This window comes from Nanorana parkeri, unplaced genomic scaffold, assembly GCF_000935625.1.
Source record: "Nanorana parkeri isolate BGI_ZX_2015 unplaced genomic scaffold, ASM93562v1 scaffold1342, whole genome shotgun sequence".
NCBI classification, from domain to species: domain Eukaryota; kingdom Metazoa; phylum Chordata; class Amphibia; order Anura; family Dicroglossidae; genus Nanorana; species Nanorana parkeri.
The window spans coordinates 35,912-51,743 of NW_017307610.1; positions in this window are offsets into that span (position 1 = coordinate 35,912).

Genomic DNA, 15,832 nt, shown 5'->3' on the forward strand with positions numbered 1-15,832 from the left:
TATATAAGGATCTGAATCAAGATTAAAGATTTTCAGGAACAGCAGGCAGAGAAACTGGACACACAAGATAAACGCTGAGGCAAAGAGAACTTCCTGAGGAGGGCTAAATACCCTCGCAACAGCCAGTATCAGGTTGGATTAATTGCTGGCTTCTGGGAGACACCTGTTGGTGGACACTGGAACTACATCAGGCAACTACATCCACACTGCTTGTGAAACCTAACATAGTGAGGCCAGAGCTGCAACAGCCTATACTTTATATTAGAGGCTTGAGCAAAAAAAAAAAAAACACTGAGGACACCCATCTTGATGCCTCAACAGTGACGAGCCAGTGAGGGACATGGAGGCTTCTCCCCGTCTCTTCCCTTCTCACTCCCTCCTCCACAGATAGCTCGGTGACTGGGTTTGGGGGCAGGAAGGGGGAAATGCCTCACCTAGAACAAAGTCCACTGCACGTCAGTGAGCTACATGCTTCAGGTCCAAGAACCACAGTGCCACTAGCAGGTTCTCTGGTTCCTGACAGCTAATATACCTGCCTTGAAATCTAATGTATTGGCTGTAACTAACTAAATTGATTTCCTCATTCTGAATGTTTTAAAAAAACACTGAGGACATCGATCTTGATGCCTCAACAGTGACGAGCCAGTGAGGGACATGGAGGCTTCTCCCCGTCTCTTCCCTTCTCACTCCCTCCTCCACAGATAGCTCGGTGACTGGGTTTGGGGGCAGGAAGGGGGAAATGCCTCACCTAGAACAAAGTCCACTGCACGTCAGTGAGCTACATGCTTCAGGTCCAAGAACCACAGTGCCACTAGCAGGTTCTCTGGTTCCTGACAGCTAATATACCTGCCTTGAAATCTAATGTATTGGCTGTAACTAACTAAATTGATTTCCTCATTCTGAATGTTTTCACACAATTAGAATGGATGGTTGTGAATAGAAGGTTGCTTAAAGTACTTTTGTTTTGTGAGGTGGCTGAGATAAGCTGCAGCTCGCGGTATACTGAGACGCCGCAACAGGAACGGATCCCGACAATCATGTCTGGATCCACCCAGCTGCGTGAGTGACAGCTGGCTCTGCCTATTTAGAGGCAGAGCCAGCTGTACCCGCCCCTGTCTGTTCCACCAGTCAGCGCTGGAGGATCAAACAGTGGAGGGAGAATCCAGTCCCTCCCCTGTCACGGCTCTCTGCCGGCACAGGATCGAGAAGTGAGCGAGCGCCGGTATGTGTTCGCTCACTTCCCGATCTACTGAGCCGACCTGTGACAGTCTCATTGTCACAGGTCGGTTCAGATTATAAGGCTGAGTGAAAATCACTCACCTCATAATTCTCCTTTTAAATTTTGCCTTTTCATGTGTTTTCCTCATTGCTTTACCTGCTGCTGAAAAATCAGCTCAATAGCTTAATTTATATACTGAAGTGTATGGGTCACAGCAGAGGCTCCTCCCACTGTCCCTCCCTCCTAATGTATTACTCTTTAGAAAGCCGATAGTACTCACAGAATACTTTACCATGGGGTGCACACTGTTTTAAATGTTTATTTGTAAAACAAATGTATCTTTCCATCATAATAACACTGAAAAAACGCATTATAGTTTCACTACAGGGCAAACTACATTGGTTGTGCGTATGTTTTCTTTCTTCTTCAGGATGAACTATTACATTTTCAGAAATTATTTGTAAAATGTCTCTTTGCAGAGCTCAGTATAGTTCAGGTTAAAATTAAGATACGCAACTTTATGTATCCAGACTGTGACTGATCCCCTTCCCTCTTACTTTGGGTCTGCTCTGTTAAGGGCTATAGGTAATTGTCTCTCTCTCTCAGAGAAAGTCTGAGAGAGAGAGAGAGACAAGTTCTGCTATGCTATCTCTCTAAAAATCCATCGCAGACTAGCTCTATCTTATTGACCATATTTAATGTTATACCCATATGTAGGAAGTAACATAAAACATGGTCACATAACCAACCCCCAAGCCAGCTCCTCTCTAACCTGATTTTTTGGGTTCTTCTTGCAGCATTCTGTACGTATCTGAAATTGGTAGCGCTGTGTGGGGCTTCGTCCACACATTTGTGTCATCCATTCAAAGATTCTTTGATGTGTGAATAGGGAAACTACAATTCCTATGAGCCACCATGGCAGAGGGACTTGTAGTTCTCAATGGAGTACATGTGTGGTGATGTCACAGCCCCTCATTCAATCAGAATGCCTAGTATTTATTAGGAAATATACTAGGCATCCTCTGAATGACCGCTTTACTTAGCAAGCAGGAGCGGACTGACAACACATGGGGCCCCCGGGTAATACGAGATTATGTGACCCCCTTGTGCTCCGCCCATATACAAGCTCCACCCACAAGCCCCACCTGCATAAACATTCTTGTGTTACAGAAATTATTTATCCACACTATTTTTAAAATAATGGGCCAATTCACTAATGCTGGGTTCACACCTAGGCAACAGCATCAAATCGTTAATGTTAATGAGCAAACGTGTGTAAAAACGCGTGAAAAACACAGAAAACAAGCGTTTTCAAGCGTTTCTTATTGAGTCTATGGGGCCAAAATGAGCTGTAATATGCCAAAAAAAAGCTCATGTACTTTTTCCAGCATCAGGCATTTTCCTTTTTGCAAATTTTTTGAGCGTTTGCTAGGGCAGAAAAAGCGCTTAGTGTGAACCAGAACTAAGAGATGAATTGCCAGGAAATTGGCAGGAGAATTTCAAAATCTAGACCAATATAAGCAATTTGGAAAGTGATCTAAATGGCAGATCTCAGACCAGAACCAATACATGGCAGACCTCAGACCAAAACCAATAGATGACGGACCTCAGACCAGAACCAATACATGGCAGACTTCAGACCAGATCCAATACAAGGAAGACCTCAGACCAGAACCAATACACGGCAGACCTCAGACCAGAACCAATACACGGCAGACCTTAGACCAGAACCAATACACCGCAGACCTCAGACCAGAACCAATACACCGCAGACCTCAGACCAGAACCAATACACCGCAGACCTCAGACCAGAACCAATACACAGCAGACCGCAGACCAGAACAAATGATCGTCTGACTGTGCAGTTAGAATGACACACACACAAGAACATCTCTTTGATCGACCCTCACGCAGTTTGATCCCCGGTGGGATGTCACCCGCGCACACGTTAGTGGGCAGCTCCTTCCATGCCAGCAGATGGGTGAGTGCTCGCCTTCAGCAGGTCCAGCGGGTGGGTGCAGCAGGCCTCCCCACAGAAGGCCAGGTCCCCGATGTGGAGGGTCTCAGGCAGATGCGGAGGGTCTAAGCAGGGGCAGATGTGGCGGGTCAAAGCAGGAGCAGGCCTGGAGGTCTCACCAGGAGCAGGTGCGGAGGTCTCACCAATCGCAGGTGCGAAGGGCTCACCAGGCGGAGTCGCGGAGGGCTCACCAGGGGCAGGTGCGGAGGTCTCACCAGGGGCAGGTACAGGAATCTCGCGAGGGACGGATACAGGAATCTCACCAGAGGCAGATGCAGGCAGCATGGCACCATTCCTCCAGTGGGGGCCCAGGACCAGATCTCAGTGGGCCCCCCCACCTTGAGCCTTTGTGCAGACACTAGTAGGTCCGCCCTCCAACTGGACACACTCCCCTCGACCTCGGAGCTCTTCTTGGCCGCTGCAAAACTAGGAGCATTGCAGCTGTAGTAGGGACCCGGAGGACGCTGTAATACATTGTAGTAACTGTGGCTAATATATTGCATTGCAGGATTCCCATGGCCCTGAAAGGGATTTTCAATATATTACATTTGTCCAGTATATGTATATACAGTTGCATCACTAGGGGGGTGCGGCCCGCACCCGGGTGACACCATTGGATGAGGGACAACAAAAGGACTGCCAGTCATTTTGGTGCCACCCCCTCTGAAAAGTCGAGCACTCGGTCATAGACAGGAGGGGACCCGGCGGCATACCTTATCCTGCCGGGTTAGCGTCCCCTCCTCTCTCAGGGTAACAGCGCGACAACGGCACGCACATGCATGCTGACATTACGGTGGGGTGTCATCCGGTATCCGCTCCGGGTGACACCCTGCCTCAGGGCACCCCTGCGTATACTGTATATATATATGCTGACACTAAAATGTTATATAATCATATCCCTATTTACACATTAACGTGCAACATCTTATAATCTGCTATATAGAAAACACATTCATGTTTATACAAGCAGCAGTGTAATGTTATCCTAATGTAACAGTCTTTCCCAATAAAGTGTCCAGTGCAATCTGTGCAATCTGCCCACCATATAAAAGTCACTTCACAATGCAATATTATATTGATCCTATCACAGTGTCCATTGCAATCTCAGCACCACAGAAGAAAATCAACCCACCATGCTCTTAAAATTTCCTTCAACCACTTTCCAATTAAAGTGACACTAAACTCAGGAGTTAAATCTTAAAAATACATTTACATTAAAGGAGAACTACGGGGTCAGTGTTATTCCCCATAGTTCTCCTTGGGGTAACGGGAGGACACAAACTAGCGTCCTCCCGTTACCCTAAGCTCAGTATACCGCGAGCTAGAGCTCGCGGTATACTGAGACGCCGCACCTGGAGCAGATTCCGACTTAGATGACGGGATCGGCCCAGCTGCTGTGAGTGACAGCTGGCTCTGCCTATCTAGAGGCAGAGCCAGCTGTACCCGCCCCCTCCCCCGTCCGTTCCGCCAGTCAGCGCTGGCAGATCGGAGCGGGGAGAGGGGAATCCAGCCCCTCCCCCTGTCACGGCAGAGAGCCATGACAGGATCGAGAGGTGAGGGAACCCGGTATGTGTTCCCTCACCTCCCGATCTACTGAGCTGACCTAATACAGTCTCATTGTCACAGGTCGGCTTAGAACTATGAGGTGAGTGGAAATCACTCATGTCATAGTTCTCCTTTAACTATTAACAATAATGTATCTTATTTGTGTATCACTCGGCTGTAGATACTCCAATCATCTCTGAATTGGTGCCGACACTGTCCTTCCTTCTGGAGGGTGGCTACTTTTCTTCCCCATGGTCCCTGTGTGTGTTATAAAGTAGCCACCACTCCAAGCTCACTCTGGTGATGGACTACAATCTCATGTTTAGTTTACTAATTTGTAGTAAGATTGTAGTCTATCACAGGAGTGAACTTGGAGTGGTGGCTACTTTATAACACACACAGGGACCATGGGGAAGAAAAGTAGCCACCCTCCAGAAGGAAGGACAGTGTCAGTATGAATTTAGAGATGATTTGAGGATCTACAGCTGAGTGATACACAAATAAGATATATTTCTGATTTCTAATTGTGAGATAATTAGTAAAGTTAATTCACATGGGGTAACCTGAAAACCCATTTTGAGGGGTTTATGTTAATTTAATTATGGGTCTACTAGTTTCCAATGACATATAGTGCTGATTGTAAGATAATGAATATGTGTTAGTTTGAATACCTATCATGAGGGGTTAATGCTAATTTACGGTAATTTATTTATGAGCCTAAAGATCCAAATGGCCTACAGTACCATCTAGGGGGTTGTAGAACTTGAGTCTTATATTATACATGTTTTATACTAGGATATTTGTAGTTAATGATTTTATAAGATACACATTAGGTAGTAGAAATATAGTAGATTCCTATATACGGACCAAAGGAAACTCCCATCGGGATATGCAAATGTGGTATCGGGGTATGCAAATGTAATATCTGGGTATGTACCTGTGGTATCTGGGAAATATAAAAGGACATAGTATGTATGCTACCCTTGAGAAAGTCCATTGGACAAAACGCGTAGGGGGGGAGCTAAACGCTGACACTAGTGTATGGAGTGGAGGAGACAGACCTGAGCTCATACAAACCGATTTTATGTCTTACAGCACTGAAAAACTCTTTTAAATGTAAGTGTTCTTATTTTTATAAATAAACTATCATCTAGCAGTTTTACACTATGTGCTATCTTGGTTTTCTATTTTGAGCGGATAAGAGAGATTTGGGAGAGACATCGGACGCTAGGGAACTTTGCAGAGTGTTTAAAGACCACCTGGGTGGTCAGAATTAGCTGGTGAGTGTGCTAGTGTTTGTGCACCTAGAGGTGGATCACTGGTGATTAATTGACGAGGAATTGAAGCACAGAAGTCACGAGTGATTGTGGAACTTTATATGCAATGATTATTTGACTCACTGATGTAAAGAAAGTGAACACAAGTGAACACAAGGATTTCATCACATTTATTTTTGATCATATCATTTTTGGGAACATTTTTATACGGACTATATGTAAGTTGGAGTGAACATTTTTGTATAATTGTCACTAAGTATATGCACTTAAAGTTTTATAATATTAGAGATAGTGCAGTTTTTTTTTGTTTAATATATTGTGGGAGAAGTTTATATAGCTTCTCTCTATCTCTGCAGCTGTCAATAGAGTGTCATTAAGGATTTTGGGGTAGAGCACTATAGCGCGGGTAATCATTTGTTTTGCTATAACCCTCCCTTACTCTATCCAAAACTAAAAAAAACGTTTTTGCTTTAGTTCTACTTTCAGGAATCTATAAGCAGGAAATGTTTGTGAAATACGTTGTGTGAAATCTTACAACCATCTACCCACATAGAAGTAAAAGGTAGTGTGGAAATAGCAAAATAATAGTCACTAGGTAAAATACCATCCATTGTCAGATATCTTACTGGTTTTACTGCTTACGCTAGCAAACACTGTATTTGGGCTTGTTTAATAACAGTGTACGGAGAAGAATATGCAATTATATTCAGATGTTTCATGCAATTATGTTTTAAAAAAATAGTATCTTATCTAAGGCCATGTTGTTTTGCATATAGTTCTTTATTAAATAAAGGCTGTAGACTGATTAAAGTGCAGTGACAGGCAGAAGAATGGCATAGGTACAATTTGCCGGAAATACAAACTGTAGTGCAATGTTAGTCTCAATGCTTATGCATGCTTATCTATGATATATACAAGAAGTTCTCTCTGTATGCTGTATAATGCTGTATTCTGATATACTGTTCTTCTAAGCAAGTAAAACTTAATTCAGCATTCCTCAAGATCTCAATGCTTCATCTTAACACATAACTAACAGGTTATGGGCCCAGACACTGAACAGAAACCTGCAAGTCAACAAGAGACACACCAAAGCTACTGAAAGATGGCAAGCAGTCATATATGAAGTTTGCAATCGCAAAGCTAAACAATGGACGTTCAAGCTTGAAATGCTGCTAAGCAAAGACGACTTGTGGCAAGTACTGAGTACAGACAGACCCACTAATGCACACGTGGAGGAATGGGACAAGAAGAACAGGCTAGCAAAAGTAATTAGAAGTCTGCTAGTGGAAGACGAAAATACAGCTGAAGGTATATGGACTGCATTACAAAAACTGCATGAGTGTTCAAACAAGCTATATAAGATGAGGCTAGAAAAAGGCCAGGAAATGCGTGAACATGTGAATGCCATGCTGAAAATCATAGAACAACTATGTGCAATTAGAGAGGAAATTAAAGATAACCATGTGGTGGAATGACTGCTATGCAGCCTTCTAGAGTCATACAGTACTCTTATTAACACTCTAGAAAACAGACCTGAGCAGGAACTAACACTAGAATACACCAAAGGAAAATGAATCAATTAATATGACAAGAATAATATGCACAAAGAAGAAAATGAGAAAGCCCTTAAGGTGCATAAGATCACAGAGCAAAACAAAGAAAGTCGAGCTTGTTTTTGCTGAATTAGAGGACTGGTCATCTAAAAAAGGCTGTTCGATCTTCAAAGCTGAGCAGAGAAGGTGAGAGGCACCTAAAAGAGAAAGAGCTAAAGCAGTCACCAAAGCAACTGCATTCACATCATGGAGAGCTACCTTTAAATTGACTCAGAATAGTATACCACGCGGATGGCGTATTAACTCAGGCGCAACAAGTCACGTGACTAGTGATGAGACCTTCTTCACAGAAACTGATTTCAAAGATTACAAAGTCTTCCTAGCTAACAGGAAAAGCATTACAGTGGATGGTAACGGTCAAGGATTCTGGAACTGCATCGCACCATCAGAGGACAAGCAGAGTATTTTCATGAAAAATGTACTGTATGTCCCAGAACTAGAAGGAAGCCTTCTATCAGTGAAAACCCTTGGTCTCACAGTTCAGTTCCGAGGTGATGAATGTACAATCCGAAACAAGAAGCAAATTCTCGCAGAGTCATCACCGCAGACGGGTAAATCAAGACAGCCACTCATAATCCACACAACAAATGTTTCCATCTATGGCACAGACGACTAGGGCACCGAACTCAGAAGCCATAAAAGACATTATAAAGAGAGGCTTATCAAAAGATCTAACCGTACTGCCCTGCCAAAAGCTCATGACATGCAAATGCTGTATAGAAACAAAGGCCACACATACCCCACTTCCACAGGCCACCCAAAAAAAGATCACCCATTGCTTGGAGCCCATACATAGTGACATGTGCGGACCAATGAAAACTCCCACATCAGGCGGGAACAGTTATCTACTGACTTTCATTGATGATTATTCCAGGTACACAACAACTTATCTGATGAAACACAAGAACGAAACATCACAAAAACTTCAAGAGTTTGTAGCCATGTCCAGCAACAAATTCCAACAGAAACCAGGAATTATATGCACTGATAACGGAGGGGAATACATCAGTAAGGAAGTGTAATCATATCTGAAGAAACAAGGTATAGTACACCAGACAACCACACCATACACTCCTGATCAAAATGGTTTAGCAGAACGGAAAAATCGCACTCTTATAGAAATGGCCAGATGTATGCTCTCTGACACCAACCTACCTACGAAGTATGGGGGAGAAGCAGTCATGTCTGCAACATACCTACAGAACAGACCACCTTCAAAAGCCGTTGAAAGCACCCCATTTGAAATGTGGCATGGATAGATACCTAACCTAGGGCACATTAGAGTGTTTGGATGTAAAGCTTACTCCTATATTCCAAAGGAGAAGCAATCCAAATTGGAGAACACAGCCATTGAAGGTATTCTGGTGGGCTATAGTGAACAAAGTAAAGGATATAGAATCCTCCACCCAAAGACTGACAAAGTGACAATAAGTTGCAGCGTTTATCTTGATGAGAACTCATCACTAGAAACAATGATCTCAGGATGTTGTGAAGTGGCCTCGCCCAGTGAACCAGCAAAGGAAGTTGAGCAAAGTGAAGCAAAGGAATCATAATAAGAGGTGGAACTCACAATGTATAATTCCATGTTAAATTATGCTGAACAACCTGAAATTAGAAGATCCACTCGAGCAACAAAGGAAACACCACCCTGCAAGCTGTCATATACTGCTAAGACACATAGCATACTCGAACCAACATCATGGGACAACAGAAAAATTACCAAAACGCAAAGCCAATCAATGGAGAAAGGCAGCAGAAAAATAAATAAAATCACTCCAAGAAAATAAAACCTGGGCACTCAAGAGCAAGCTATAATAGACATGCAATATTGCTCAACAGAAGAAATGACTGCACTCAGCAGCCATTGCCAAAGGATCATCACAGTTTCCTTGGAGAGAAGCTAAACATCATATAGCAATCCAGGGTATTGGAAATACAACAGCATATACTGAGTTGTAGATGGCGCTGTAGTGCAATGTTAATCTCTATGCTTATGCATGCTTATCTATGATATACTGTATACAGGAAGTTCTCTCTATTATGCTGCATTCTGATATAATGTTCTTCTAAACAAGTAAATCTTAATTCAGCATTCTTCAAGATCTTAGTGCTTCATCTAAACAAATAACCAACACAAGTTAGGCACTGCATGGTGCTGCTCTATGTTACTTACATGTATAAGATAAGTGCTTAGATGCATATTGAGGGGGTTAACATTTCTCCCAAATTACTCTCTTGTGTGTGTTGATGCTACAGGGAGAGAGTGTTACTCTCAATACAGGGTTCTCTAAAAAATCTAGCCTATTTAGGCCTTATTATGCTAATAATGTGGTTTGGTTTTTCTTTTTTTAGAGGAAGCAACCACCTTCACAGATGTTCTCTCAGTCCTGAGGGAAGAAGCAGTCTGGCCTTCAGAGAGTGATCATGTGGTAGCAGCCACGCAAGTACAAAGCTATTGTAAAGGTGCCCATACACTGCACAATTCTTGTGCAGTGTATGGAAGGCGTGCAACCGTTTCTACTGTACGGTCGCACAACTTTTGTATTTCGAGCATGTTGGAAAACCAGCCGAGAATCGTATGATTTTCGGCTGGTTTTTAGAATGATCGAGAGATAACTACCGAACGTGCTGGTGTGCGCACGCACACAGTGCCCGTTCAGCATTGCAGTCATAGGAAGCCCGCCCCTCGGGGGCAGGCATGCGATGATCGCAAGTAGGATCTGCCTGTCCAAGATGGGCAGATTGTACATTTTTAAAATTACTTTACAACCCTCGCAAGACAAAAGTCTTGTGAGGGTTATAAAATGTATGGGCACCTTTAGAGAGGAATGTCAGATGTGTAGCAAGTGCCAGAAAGTCTAGGATTTTTAAATATTTGTATTTCTTGTGGAAACTTTGCCTTTGTTAATGTTGGAAACACAACAAAGCTGGTTGCGTTTCACTTAAATCTGAACTGCTGTGTTGCCCACCCCAAGAGACAGCAGAAGCAAGTCTTCCATCGGTACACTTGCTAAAAACATTGCTGCAGGGAAATCCCTGATTCTGGTAGCTTTGAAGTACACTCTGACATTTCACCTCAGGGATGAGTCCTTAGCCGGTATGTGGGATGTGAAAGCAACATTGGGCGCTAATCACTTTAAGGGTTTTCTAATGCTTCATTCCATGAATGACAAAAATAGGGAGAGAGGGTTAGGGCTGCAGACATCTTGGACAAGGCAGAACTCAAGACTCACTGACTATTTTCAAGCTTCACAACGTAAAGGCACTTTTAATTAAAAATGTGGTGGCACTCTGTCAGAGAACCATAGCTGGCCCACAGACATGTTTGAGACCTCCCTTGGGAGGCCCAAGTCCATCCTGGCTTCTCCGGCACCTTCAGCAGACAAAGTTCCTCTCTGGCTCTCCATCCCAAGAACAATTCTTGTCCCTGGCTGGGTCCATACCTGGCCACCTGTAGGCTTCAGGACCAGGTATGCGTATGGCTATCCTGAAATGGTTAAACATATTTACCCTTATATGTCAGTCCAATTTTGCCAATGAACATTAATTTGTTATAAAACTTATTTAGTAAATTACTACTTTGTAATTTTATTCATAAACATTCTGGAGTTCTGCTCTTCTTTTTTTAACCCATTTTTAAGAACGTTTCTTTCATGCATCAAGGTATGTTCAAGATAATTTTCCTATCGCATCTTGTAATACAGAAAAACTGACAGAGTTATTCACATAAGGGTGAAGAGATTGGAGAAGGCAGGAGAAGTGAACAATCTAGGACAACTTAGCTGATTTGGACAAATTCTCCAATTCAACTTACTTTCCGCTTCAGCTATGTTGTCCTAGATTGTTCACTTCTCCTGCCTTCTCCAAACCCTTCACCCCTTTGTGAATAACCCTTTGAGTGTTTTTATGCAAACATCTAATAATCTGAATTAAATAGAAATCTGCAGCCAAGAGATAACTCTTGTCTTATTAAAGGAAAGCTTTGTAAAAACAGACCAGCTTAGGTAGACCAGAAATCATATTGGCAGCAGACAACGGCATGTGCCGCATGCTTTTGGGAGTGCATCACTTTTATGACAGGGGACAAGTAATCCTCTTCCAAGTCTATGCTGACTTCTTGCAATACAGCACTCTGTATGCTGTGCCATATGTTGCTTATTTCTGATTGCTGCACTCTCAGCATACAGTAAAATTATCACTTAGCACATTTAGCTTTTCATGTCAGTGCCAAGGTAGAGCCAGGGAGGGCTTCCCCTGACTCTGCAATTCTGTGTGTCTAGGGCAGGGGTATCCATAAGGTTGATCGCGATCTACCAGTCGATCGTGTAGCGATTACTGGTAGATCGCGATGTCCTGTCTTCTCTGGATCCCGCTGCTCTCTACCATCTGTATGCAGCAGGGATCCGAGGAAAAGTAAAGCTGCAGTCGGCGGCGGGGGACGGAGCCGCTATCACAGCAGCACGCCGAGCAGTAAAGAGAGAGAGCCGCTCGGCTTGGATCTGACAGCCAGCGGCTCTCTCTCTCCTCACTGCACATGCCGCTGTGGCTAACCCCCCCCCTCTGCGGCTGAAGTGCTATTTTCTCTTCTCCTCGGATCTCCCGCTGCATCTGCCCGGGAGAGCAGGGGAGATCCAGAGGAGAAGTTGCAGCCCCCCTCTGTGCATGGCCGAGCATCAGAAGATTGGTGCATATCAATGATATGTACCAATCCTCTGTGCAGGACAAACACTGGAGCGATCAGCTGATCACTCCAGTGTTTGTAAATAACTGGGGACACATAGTACTATGTGTCCCCAGTTATGAATGAACACGATGTGATTTACATCACTTCCTGTTCATTCATGAATTTCACTCTGTACAGAGGTTCCTCCTCATTCAGAAACTGGTGATAGTAAATATTTTCTGAATGAATGGGAAGCCTCTAGACGGAAAAGGGGCGGGACACCTCTCCCCATGTGCAACGTCGGCCACACGAGCACAGCGGGAGGAAAGGATGCCAGCGCCTCGAGAACGCACTGGAATGCGTTCAGGGGCGGGAGGGGGCATGGGGTTGCACCCCGCAGTTTGATCGCCCGCACCTGGAACGCAGGCACGTTAGTGCCTGCATTCCGGTCCAGTGCGATCTGCAAAAATAGTGCCTGCAGCATTTTTGCAGATCGCACTGGACCGGAACGCAGGCACTAATGTGGCTGCAGTGCCATTGCCTTTTTTTCGTTGATAGATCTCATTGAGCTCGTCATTTGAAAAGTAGATCTCCAGATGAAAAATTGTGGGCGCCCCTGGTCTAGGGTATGTACAGTGCAGACACTTTATTTAATATGAAGGTGCTTCTCATGGGCATTAGCATTATGTCCCACAGGTCTTAAAGGACTACTGCATAGCGGTAAAGTGTGGGGGTCACTGACCTAGGACACCAAGAAGGAAATCTGTATACATCTGTATATATACAGCATATATATTACAAATCTACAACTATATATAACTTTGTTTTTACAATTCTGTTCATCTTACTAAATACAAAATATAAATATGCAGCTTTTTATTCACATCATCTTTATTTACACTATTGCATTTGAACATTTCAATGGTATCATTTAGCCAGTTTTATGTGTCACAGCAGCTATAGTAGTATATACAATAAAAACCATTTTTATTGAGATCAGTGGGTTTCAGAGTTCTATAAGTTAGAGATACCTCTTAAACTCACAGATGTGGTGGACAAGCTTCACTTGTATCTTACATTGTATAAATCATCACCTAAAGTAGGATGTTCTGCTCTGTTGTGGTCTTTCCTAACTCCTCTCACTGACTTGACAGCTAGTTGCTGGTTTTCTCTGGGTTTTCTCAGGCTTTATTTGCTCTGCTCTAAACTACTACACACTTGTGTTCTGCTTCTTTATTTTCTCCTCCACTTCTTTGCTTTGATTTAATTTTTAACAAAGTCACTGTTCTGCTTTAGCTGCATCAGCACATTTCAAACTCCATTTTCGCCCTTCCTTTTGTCATACATCTTGATCAGGGAAGGCAGGTCATCTAGTACATCAGAGGAAAAAGTGGTCAGCTTCAAATCTGAGACTGACCACTTTTCCTCCATTCAGATCGGCTGTGTATCCTGTTATGGATGGAGCGCTGCCTGTTAATAACAGGCGGCGCTGCATCCAGCTTTTGACATCTAAGTTAGGTTACACAACAGCGGGGTTCCCCACTGCTTTGTGTAACCTAACATAGTGAGGCAAGAGCTGCAACAGCCTCTACTTGCCGTTAGAGGCTTGAGCTCTGTGGATGGCTTGGATCAATGGCAAAGCGTCATTGGTCCAAGCTGTCCAATAAAAACAAATCGATCTCGATGCCTCACCTGTGACGAACAAGTGAGGGACAGGGAGGCTCCTCCCTTCTCCGTCCTCCCTCCTTCACACAGCTTAGTGACAGGGTCGGGGGTGGGGCATGGTTAGGGGAAATGCCTCACCGAGAACGGACTCCACTGCATGCCACTGATCTTGATGAAGGTGCCCGGAAAATGAAATGGTCTTCCCAAGGTTGGCCAAGAGCTCCAGTCTTGATTAGAACAGCATTCTGGCTATTTAAATTGAGTGCCACAGGTTTGGGGGAAAGCTTCAGCAGCAAATCCTCCACAAGACAAATGCCTCTATTGATTGCATATCCTACAGCAGCATGTAGGAGGATGGTTATGGGCAACTAGAAGCATTCTCAAGGACCACCAGCTGTCTGCAGGCCACAGTAAATGAAACAGTGATTTAGATATATTATCTAGTGAAATAACTCTAAGTTTTTTTGTTTTTTTTAAAAGGAGATGAAGGCATGCAGTAGTAAATATTGCAAGATGTTTAACCCTGCCCCTTTCTTGTTTCTTAAGGCAATATTAAGTTTGGAACTTGCAGAAAAATAAAACAGAAAATGTAGTTTTAAAATCTTTAGACACATAGCATAAAAAGCCTTAGAATGTGTACTTCCCCTGTTGTTTTCCATGTTACCACAAGCTGCCTTTCTGGATAACAGAAGTTAAGCCTTAAAAATGCATTCAAGTTCCTCAACTATTAACAAAAATGTATCTTATTTGTGTATCACTCGGCTGTAGATCCTCAAATCATCTCTGAATTGGTGTTGACACTGTCCTTCCTTCTGGAGGGTAGCTACTTTTGTTCCCCATGGTCCCTGTGTGTGTTATAAAGTAGCCACCGCTCCAAACTCACTCCCGTGATGGACTACAATCTCACCTTTAGTTTACCAATTTGTATTGCGATTGTAGTCCATCACAGGAGTGAGCTTGGAGCGGTGGCTACTTTACAACACACACAGGAACCATGGGGAACAAAAGTAGCCAGCCTCCAGAAGTAAGGACAATGTCAGCACCAATTCTGAGATGATTTGAGGATCTAGTTCAGTGTCGCAACAATTGCATTAGTGTTAAAGCAGACAATTGATCTTTCCAGTACCAGTGGAGATAAACAAGGTTCAGTGCTCCATAGGCTGTTTACAGTTATCTTAGTCAATGGTGGGATATCATTTTCATTTTCCAACATGGCCGAAAATAGCTGTTGCTGATCTTTTTTGCTAAATTTCCCGTGCCACCAGACAAAGTGATTTCTTTATATAATTCTAGGAACTATCTGTATATACAGTGGGGCAAAAAAGTATTTAGTCAGCCACCAATTGTGCAAGTTCTCCCACTTAAAACGATGATAGAGACCTGTAATTGGCATCATAGGTAGACCTCAACTATGAGAGACAAAATGAGAAAACAAATCCAGACAAATCAATGGATAATTCACTTACAGCTGGTGTAGAGATCACATCCTACTTGACTTAAACTAAAACAGTACAATCTGCTTATGCATTTCAATGTGCGTGGTTTAACAAATGTGCACAGGTTGGCCATTGTTTTTAATTTTGCTAGTTCCCATCTGTGCAGTATGTTGAAATACATTGGCTGAAAGAAGTTCACAGCAATCACAAATCAAGAAGCATAGCATGTCTATACATGACAACACACTTTCTTAAAGTAATAAAACACATGAACTGTGTCAACAGGTTTGGGCTTGTGTCGATGGCATCAGTTTGACATCAGTTTAAGATGCTTCTGAGACCATTTAAAATTAATGGACATGTAAATCTCACCTACGATTTGACCTGCTTCAAAACA